The sequence below is a fragment of the Bufo gargarizans genome, chromosome 5 (genome assembly GCF_014858855.1).
Source record: "Bufo gargarizans isolate SCDJY-AF-19 chromosome 5, ASM1485885v1, whole genome shotgun sequence".
Taxonomy (NCBI): Eukaryota; Metazoa; Chordata; class Amphibia; order Anura; family Bufonidae; genus Bufo; species Bufo gargarizans.
Window position 1 is genome coordinate 369,562,795 of NC_058084.1, and position 10,308 is coordinate 369,573,102.

Genomic DNA, 10,308 nt, shown 5'->3' on the forward strand with positions numbered 1-10,308 from the left:
CCCTTTAAATCTATGCCAGCAAGAGGGCTGGAATAAACTTTGTCGCATGGCCTTCTGGATGAAGCGCAAAAACTTATGTAGAGTTTTTCGCCACTAAATACCTTTGGTGCTTCCTCCAGCAGTACAGAGGTAGTAAATATCCCCCATAATGTTGGGCATTTGTGCATTTGTTTGTTTTTTAAAAATATATTTTTTGAAGATTGTAAAAATGTTGTATAAGGAAGAGCCAACAGAGAATATGGAAAAGTAAAGAGTAAAAATTGTTGTTGAGATCTTTATGTAGCCTATATGCCATATAAACTTTTATAGTATAGGGGAAGTTGTAGTAGTCGTTTATTACATTCCATGTATAGGTGGTTTATTGGTCCATTTGTGAGACTGTTGCAATTGCGCTTAAGCATTAGGCCTCTTTCTCATGAGCCATATTGCGGCTCCAAAATCTGGACCATCATGTCATCAGTACTGCTTCAGTAATTCATTTCTTCTATTTGCATTTTGCTCCGTATTGTATCTGGATTTGTGATCCATATTTCATGACTGTGAGATATGCCTTCCATACAGATGACATACACATGCTTCTGTTTTACCATATACTATAATGAATGTATTTGGAAGCAAATACTGTACATACAAAACTAGCACAGGACATATAGTCAAAATATATCCTCAGTCTGAAAAGATCCACATTTTATTAGTAATCAATTAACAAATTCAGGTGATTTCAAAGGTTTCAATTGGTATTTCTTGCAACTATAAGGCCTCTTTCACACGCGCGTTGCGGGAAAATGTGCGGGTGCGTTGCGGGAACACGAGCGATTTTTCAGCGCGAGTGCAAAACATTGTAATGCGTTTTGCACTCGCATGAGAAAAATCGTGCATGTTTGGTACCCAAACCCGAACTTCTTCACAGAAGTTCGGGCTTGGGATCGATGTTCTGTAGATTGTATTATTTTCCCTTATAACATGGTTATAAGGATAAATAATAGCATTCTGAATACAGAATGCATAGTACAATAGTGCTGGAGGGGTTAAAAAATAAATAAATTATTTAACTCACCTTAGTCCACTTGATCGCGCAGCCCGGCATCTCTTCTGTCTGTCTTCTGTGCTGTGTGGAGGAACAGGACCTGTGGTGACGTCACTCCGGTCATCACATGATCCATCACATGATCTTTTACCATGGTGATGGATCATGTGATGACCAGAGTGACTCACCACAGGTCCTGTTCCTCCACACAGAAGACAGAAGGAGATGCCGGCTTCGTGATCAAGTGGACTAAGGTGAGTTAAATTTTGTATTTATTTTTTTAACCCCTCCAGCGCTATTGTACTATGCATTCTGTATTCAGAATGCTATTATTTTCCCTTATAACCATGTTATAAGGGAAAATAATAATGATCGGGTCTCCATCCCGATCGTCTCCTAGCAACCGTGAGTGAAAATCGCACCGCATCCGCACTTGCTTGCATTCATTTCTATGGGGCCTGCTTTGCGTAAAAAACGCACAAAATAGAGCATGCTGCGATTTTCACGCAACGCATAAGTGATGCGTGAAAATCACCGCTCATGTGAACAGCCCCATAGAAATGAATGGGTCGGGATTTAGTGCGGGTGCAATGCGTTCAACTCACGCATTGCATTTGCGTGGAATATTCGCCCGTGTGAAAGGGGCCTAAGGCCTCGTTCACACATCAGTGTTTTGGTCAGTGATTTCCATCGGTGATTGTGAGGCAAAACCAGGAATGGTGCCTCCACAGAGATAATGGTATAATGGAAATATTTGCACCTGTTCTGTGTTTTTGACCTGTTCCCGGTTTTGGCTTACAAACACAGATTGAAATCCCGGACCAAACACTGACCAAAACATGCGTGAAGAGGCCTATGTGATGGTACATTCACATGTTGAAACTGAGGTGCGGCTGAGAAAGGCATCTGAAAATCGCACGTGCTTGCAATTCGTGGCAACCGGAAAGAATAAAGCAAGGAAAGAATAAATAAATAAAAAATAAAAGCTTCCTCTGAACATCTTCACTAGTATTTTTGGAAATTTTGTAATTGATAATCAAATATTGAAGGGAGAAATATCAAAGGTGCAATGTCAAGTTTATATCTTTAAAAGGCGCTATTTCAATAATAAAAAAAAAACTTTTAATCAAGTGTCACACCTGTAGGCAGCCATAACCTCTCTTTCTTTTTTTGATAACCAAAAGGTGTGGGATTTCTGCAACAGATAATTAATCTGTATTGCTATCTATAGTTTCATAGTTAACACTGTCTTAGAAGTGCAAAAACACATTCACACCTCACAAAACAGATGATTAGCTAATCAAATGACAATATGGATGTTTGACTAGAGCTTTGGAATGAATGTTATACCAAGAGTTTGTGGAATAGATTTTCATAAAATAAACAGTAATATACAAAAATGATTTTTGTATTTATTAAATAATTATTTAATAAGTAATTTCATTAAAAAAATGCTTTAACAAAAATTAAATTATCAATATTTTCTTTTCTCCAAGACATGACCAAATGTTTCATTGTCCTTCACTTTACATACATTGGTTAATTTCTATATTTAAAAACGTTTTTGAGGGTGAAATGCGTGTTTATAGTTTTCACGCAGCATCTTTTGCGGCGTTCCTCGTGGATTTTTTTAAAGCATTTTTTATGCGATCAGAAATTTCTTTAAAGGCTATGAACACCTTCGAGAGCAAATTTTTTTATAATTATATTTTACTCATTTTGGGTGACAAATAATGTTTTTATTTGGTATTAAAATTGTCAGCAGTTTATGTTCTACAGCATTTACTTTCATTGGCTATCTTGCTTTTTGTTTTACAGAGAATCCGTCATGCATCTGCACTGAGAGCTCATAAACACACATTTAAAGGGCATGGCCCACCGGGAACGATGACGGCATATGGCTAGGATATGCCATTAATGTCAGATAGGTGTGGGTCCCTCTCCATTCACCACTATGGGACTACTGGAAATAGCCAAGCTAGCGGTCAGCTATTTTCTGAACTCCCACAGAGACGAATGGAGGGTGGCCGCGCATGCGTAGCTGCTCTGTGTTCGCTTTAGGAGCTCCATTCTGAAGATAGAAGCAGGTCCCAAAGGTGAGATTTGCACCTATTTGACATTTGGCATAACCTAGTGATATACAATCAATGTCCCAGATGGGTCAACAGCTTTAGGCCATATTTTTATCAGTTTGATAAGAGCTTAGCTATAATGAGTGTTTATGAGCTGTCAGGACTTCAGAGCTAAGGGCCACACATCCAGCCGTAAGAGCAGCTGCCTGATGGATTCTCTGTAGAACAGAAAGCAAGTTATTCTGCAGATACACTGAAAGTGAAAACTGTCCAACAGAAACTGTTGGAAACTTTAAACAAAGACCAATTGAAAAAAATATATTTTTAGCCCAAAATGATTGAAATCCAATAATAAAAAAATTGCCTTTGAAGATGTTCACAGCCCTTAAAACTACAGACAAAGCATGTTTTCCTGGCATTTTTTGCATTTAGTTTTTACTGTTTTTGGCTTGTTTTCAAAATGCAGCATGCACTAGGTTTGTTGTTTTTTTCTGGAATTTTCTTATATGTAGCTCCATGCAAATAAAAAAATAAAAAAATAAAAAAAAATGTAAAACACCAGAAAAAAAACATGTGTAGGCTACACATAACAGTAGGACATCCATGCCTATTTTGCGGACCACAAACCACGGATCCGCAAAACACGGGCCCCCCTGCCTTGCCCACTCTGCATTGTGGTGCAGACCCATTGACTTCAATGGGTCCGCCATTCGCAAGCTAAAGATGGGAGATGTTCTCTCTTTTGCAGAGCGGACCCACAGACTCAGAAGCACACAGAAAAACATGGAAGCCCTTCTGTGTGCTTCCAGGTCAGCGCTTTAAGGATGTGTGAATAAACACATTAAAATCAATGGATACATGTGCTGTCTTTTGAGAACATGGACACCACATGTCCCTGATTCATTGACGTGTGAATATGTCCTAACTGACAATTATTGGAGGCCCTAAGAAGATTTTATTAGAGCTCCCCCTCTCTGATATTTCATGTAACTGCGTGCACCATGTATGTGTCGCCTGGCATCCCAGGGGCACTGGAATAAGACGAATACTTTTTATAGGCATTGTATGCACACGCTCCGCATGCAAAGATACATTATATATGAGTGAGTCTGTGAACTTGAGTGTGCTTGAGAAAAGAGTGCCATTGCCTATGGCAAATCTATCGTTTGCAGAGCGCTTTTTGTCTTTACATATTGTCACAGGGTTATATTACAAGATTAACAAAAATAAAATCCCATCTACCAGAGTCATATGTGGTATACATCACCTTTTGCACACCCTGCACAATTAGTACATAAATATATAAAAATGCAACACAGACTTTGTAAAAAATAATACCAGAAATATATAACTAAAATTATTTAGAGGTATGTACTGCACATCACGGTATTGAAATGCCCTTCATACATTGAGGGGCTAGGTACTTTCTGTGCTAAATGTATGGAGCTGGATACTGTTGTCACTGACATCTTTGAGATCTATCTCGCCTGGCAAAAGCAGTCCTGCAGCCAGCTGAGCAAAGAAAGGGTGACTGTGATCGCTTCCAATGGAGGACGCTGCAGTGACCACAAAGGAATGAGCTGGACCTGCTGTGACTACTGGGGGAACAGAACTGGACTACTGGAAAAGTGGGAAGGAGCCTGTTTTATCTAGTAAAGAAGAAGGTTGTTATGAATAGTGGAGGCAGGGGCTGCTGTGATTCTTGAGTTGCAGTGACTGATGGGGGTGTGGGTATTTGACTACTAGGGGGTTTGGGAGGGGATCTGTTCTGACTTCTTCTATGACTATGGGTAAGTGGCCAGCTAGTGTAGTTGGAAGCTGCTATGACTAATGGGGAAGTGCCTCTCTGTTTCCATAGGCTGTGACTAATAGGGAATTGCGGAGGATGCGCTGAAGTGTCTACTGTGAAAGAATGGGAAGTTTGATGTGACTAATAGGGAAGTGGAGGGACTGCAATGACTACCGGGGAAGTGGAAGGTACTACTGAGATTAATGGGAGTGTTTCCTAAGGGCTGAGAAAGTGAGGGACGCAATTTTACTAAAACAGTGAACAAGTGACTCTGCGGTAACTATCTTTAAAGGGAGCTTCATGCTGACCTGAACAGAAAAGCTGCTCTGATAGGCCTGATTTCATAAGTCAATTTCAGTGAAAACAAAAGCCATCACAATTTAGCTTTTAACATCATTTTTTCAGTCAAACCTTCTACCCTGAGTCATGTTGTAGTAAATCTTTACAGATATCCCTGTTATCAGTATTCTGTATATGGGGACAGCAGGGAACACTCAGATCATGAGTTCCCTGCAACGCTAAATATCAGATTCAGATGTAGCAAATGTTAAAGGTGTCGGAGCAATAGTAAATGTGCTAATATAACAAAAGATGTCATTTTTCTTCCTTCTGTGGTCTACTATGCCATGCTCTGGTCCTCCCCACATATGTCTGTTTTCCTGAATGCAGCATCCTGTACACACCATGTCATCGCAGGAGGCAATCACTGGCCTCAGCAGTCATGAGTCGTATACAGTTGAGGCCAAAAGTTTTGTGACATGTTATATATGGGATGCAGTCAGGAAGATGACATCATGCCTGCACAACTTTTGTCTCTGCTCCAAAATCTTCTTCTGAGCAGAATCCTAACAGACCCCATTATAGTTTATGGAGACCGTGAGTTCCGTTTGTCTCAGTTATGTGCCAAATCCATCCTTTCCGTTTTCGGAACAGAGAGGCTGAACAGTGATGTGAACGAAGCCTAAACTGTTACAAGCAGTGAGTGTGGACCCACCATACAAACCAACTGGCTTGGCTTTCGGCTAACCCTAAGGGTGTTATCCTGGCACTCCCCTGGTATTCATCCTTTAACCCCTATACAGGGATCTGGATTTTGCTGCGAGGAAAGCTGCCAGGGCGCTCTCGAGATCCCTTTGTGGTTGGGTCGGCGACTTACCCACAGTGTCAGAAACAACAGTGCCAAAAACTGAGGGCTCAGGGAATATGTGTAGTATAGAGATAAGCCATGGTCAGAGAAGGTAGTGTACTATTGTTTTTCGACAGACAAGTCCAAAGTCAGGGCAGACAGTGTATCTGAGAGACAGGTCCGGGGAAAAGGTTATGGTTTGGACACCGAAGAGTCAGAGTCGGTACTCAGGCAGAACTTTAGTACATGGGTGGTTAGACCAATAATCACTCCTTCACCGGTTAACTAGAGACTAGGAACCTATAGTTCAGGCATCCTCCTCTTGGGGAAGATGCCTTATATACCTTGGGGTGGCTATCCATAGGATGGGGAAGAATTTGTACGTGGGAGCTGGACCTCTAAGGCACTGAGAGTGCAGTGTAGTTTCGACACTGACTTCCTGCGATGGAGCTACACAGAACAGCTGATCATGAATAACCCCTGTAAGAAGGGAAGTGTATGTAAAAAAATAAATTAATTAGTCATGCAGGTTATGAAGGTCCCACCAATACAGTGCCATGACTTCGATGCCAGCAGTTTACAGACCCTGTCAGCTCATGAGTGATGATTTGCTGTTCTCACAGGATTTCTGCAGTCATCCATTGGTCTCAATGGTCATGTGTGCAAAAATTACGTGTGCTTGCTGAGGCAAGTCTGGTGCAGGGATCGATACTTTTGCCTAACTCTATACCAAGTATTGGTTGTCTTATGAAGAAGGAATTTCATTCCAGAATTGTGGCATTAAAGGCAACATATAAAGGCCAGGTCCTTTACCTAGTATCAGGTTAGGTGCAGATGATTTCTCAAGAACTAGATGCACCAAAATGCGCCACATAACAGTGTCTATATAAACTAACATTAGGAAATGTGGGCCATTGTGCAGATGCTGTACATATTGGGGGCAGATTTACTAAGCCTATAGATGGTGTAAGCTTAGACAGGGTGTCCACACCTGACCAGATTTATCACAGAGACTAAGGGTGGATGATAAATATGGTGCAGGGATAGACACTTTTCTCAAATTCTTATACCAATTATTAGTTGGCTTACTTTGAGACAGAGCTTTACACCAGAATTGAAGCCCAATTTTGGCACAAAACAATGCATTGTAGGCCCCCGTCCTTTCCCATGAAGACATACCCTATTCCTGCCATGCCCCATTTCCTGTTCGAGCGAGTGAAAAAAAAAACTACAGCCAGGTCCATAAAAATTGGGACAACGACACAATTCTAAAATGTTTGGCTCTATACACCACCACAATGGATTTTAAATGAAACGAACAAGATGTGCTTTAACTGCAGACTGTCAGCTTTAATTTGAGGGTATTTACATCCAAATCAGGTGAATGGTGTAGGAATTACAACAGTTTGCATATGTGCCTCCCACTTGTTAAGGGACCAAAAGTAATGGGACTGAATAATAATCATAAATCAAACTTTCACTTTTTAATACTTGCTTGCAAATCCTTTGCAGTCAATTACAGCCTGAAGTCTGGAACCCATAGACATCACCAAACGCTGGGTTTCATCCCTGGTGATGCTCTGCCAGTCCTCTACTGCAACTGTCTTCAGTTCCTGCTTGTTCTTGGGGCATTTTCCCTTCAGTTTAGTCTTCAGAAAGTGAAATGCATGCTCAATCGGATTTAGGTCAGGTGATTGACTTGGCCATTGCATAACATTCCACTTTTATCCCATAAAAAACTCTTTGGTTGCTTTTGCAGTATGCTTTGGGTCATTGTCCATCTGCACTGTGAAGCGCCGTCCAATGAGTTCTGAAGCATTTGGCTGAATATGAGCAGATAATATTGCCCAAAACACTTCAAAATTCATCCTGCTGCTTTTGTCAGCAGTCACATCATCAACAAATACAGGAAAACCAGTTCATGCTTAGGATCATGAGCAGTTCCTTACCTTCTCCATACTCTTCTCTTCCCATCACTCTGGTACAAGTTGATCTTGGTCTCATCTGTCCATAGGATGTTGTTCCAGAACTGTGAAGGCTTTTTTAGATGTCATTTGGCAAACTCTAATCTGGCCTTCCTGTTTTTGAGGCTCACCAATGGTTAACATCTTGTGGTGAACCCTCTGTATTCACTCTGGTAAAGTCTTCTCTTGATTATAGACTTTGACACACATACACCTACCTCCTGGAGAGTGTTCTTGATCTGGCCAACTGTTGTGAAGGGTGTTTTCTTCACCAGGGAAAGAATTCTTCGGTCATCCACCACAGTTGTTTTGCGTGGTCTTCCGGGTCTTTTGGTGTGAGCTTTGCACACCGATGCGTTCCTTCTTTTTAAGAATGTTCCAAACAGTTGTTTTGGCCACGGCTAATGTTTTTGCTATCTCTTCTGATGGGATTGTTGTGTTTTTTCAGCCTAATGATGGCTTGCTTCACTGATAGTGACAGCTCGTTGGATCTCATCTTGAGAGTTGACAGCAACAGATTCCAAATGCAAATAGCACACTTGAAATGAACTCTGGAACTTTTATCTGCTCATTGTAATTGGGATAATGAGGGAATAACACACACCTGGCCATAGAACAGCTGAGTAGCCAATTGTCCCATTACTTTTGATCCCTTTACAAGTGGGAGACATATATGCAAACTGTTGTAATTCCTACACCGTTCACTTGATTTGGATGTAAATACCCTCAAATTAAAGCTGACGGTCTGCAGTTAACGCACATCTTGTTTGTATCATTTCAAATCCATTGTGGTGGTGTAAAGAGCCAAAAATGTTTGAATTGTGTCGATGTGACAATATTTATGGCCCTGACTGTATATGATCCAATTTGCACCACTTTTTGAACAGATTCTAGGCACAGGCACATTGGTAAATGTGGGCCATTATACAAAAGGTGAGATCTGTGGACAAATCGGTGGTAAAACGAATATGGATTTTGCTGCAGACTTCAGATCATATCAGCAGTGAAGAGTTTTTGTTGTGTTTAAAGGGGTTGTCCTTCTTCACCTAGGCAACCCCCTCTGAGTGGATTGTGCTCCAATGATCTTCCTTGCCCTGTGCTGCATTCAGCAGGACGAGGGCTTTTTTGTTTATATTTTTACACTGCTAGATAGAGGCTTCCACTTAGCAGTGTTCCAGGTGACGTCACTGGCACTAATGGGCAGTCTATAGTGCTGCCCTAGGCTGTTTTACAGGCTATGGCAGTGCTAAAGCCCGCCCACTAGTACCGGTGATGTCATTGGGCTGACTGCTAGGCGGAAGCAATGTTCTATAGAGAGCCTTGAGCTGAGCGAGTGGGCTCAGGAAGGACCCGCTCCGTTCAGCTATATCCTGGCATAGCACAACTGTACTGGGCACATGCAACGCATCGGTTCCCAGGGGAGAGGTTCACGGTGGGCCGACGGGTGCAATAGTTAATCGGTACTCACGGTTAGCAGATACCTCCCTGGACCAGCAGTGCAGTGAAGGGGAGAACAGCACCAAATTCTCCGGGGCACACTTTATTACAGGGGACACCGGCCAGGTGGTGATCGAGGTGCCCTTGATGGTGATTGGCTTTTTCTGGGTGCTTGTGCAGCTGGGCCTCTGAATTAGGTAATGTCGTGAAGCCAGCACCTTGGTGGTGCAAAATGATGAGAGTGGTTGTAGTAGGGAGATGGAAGATTGAGACAGAGTTCGAATTCAACTAAAAACTTTACTGTAAACAGGGCCTTGACAGCAATTTACATCCAAAAATAAACAGTCTCTTATAAACATAGGGGGTTGAATACTGTAAATCCAGGTAACAGGCTGTACATGTGGCTATATCTCAGGCTATAGTAGGAAGTTGTGTATTCACTGGTAGTCAGCTCTTTGCCTTGTTCTAATCTCAGTAAAGGTGGTTCAAGTCCTTATCTTCTACACACAAGTGCTACAACAGATGGCCTGTCTGTCCTTGAAGTAACGGTGAGGCTGCCGGAAGCTAATAAATCCTTCACCTTAAATATAAAGTCGCCGAAAGCCTAGAATAATGGCTATTGTCCTTCATTTGTCTTTCCATGCAGAAACTATTAAAATACACTTGGCACTCAGGAAGAGTAGACGGTAGAATAAAGGTTTCACCTCAGCCTGCTTTCCTTACTTGGCACTGAAACAATGAATTGTCTCCTCTGGGCCGTGGAGCCCAAGAGAGAACTGAGAAGGGGTCCTCTCCTTTTCCCCTAGCCCTCACTCCATCTCCTCCAACTTCCACACTCTAACTCCAACTCCCTAACTAGGCCTGAACTGTGGTGCTATCCCTATCTAGTGGTG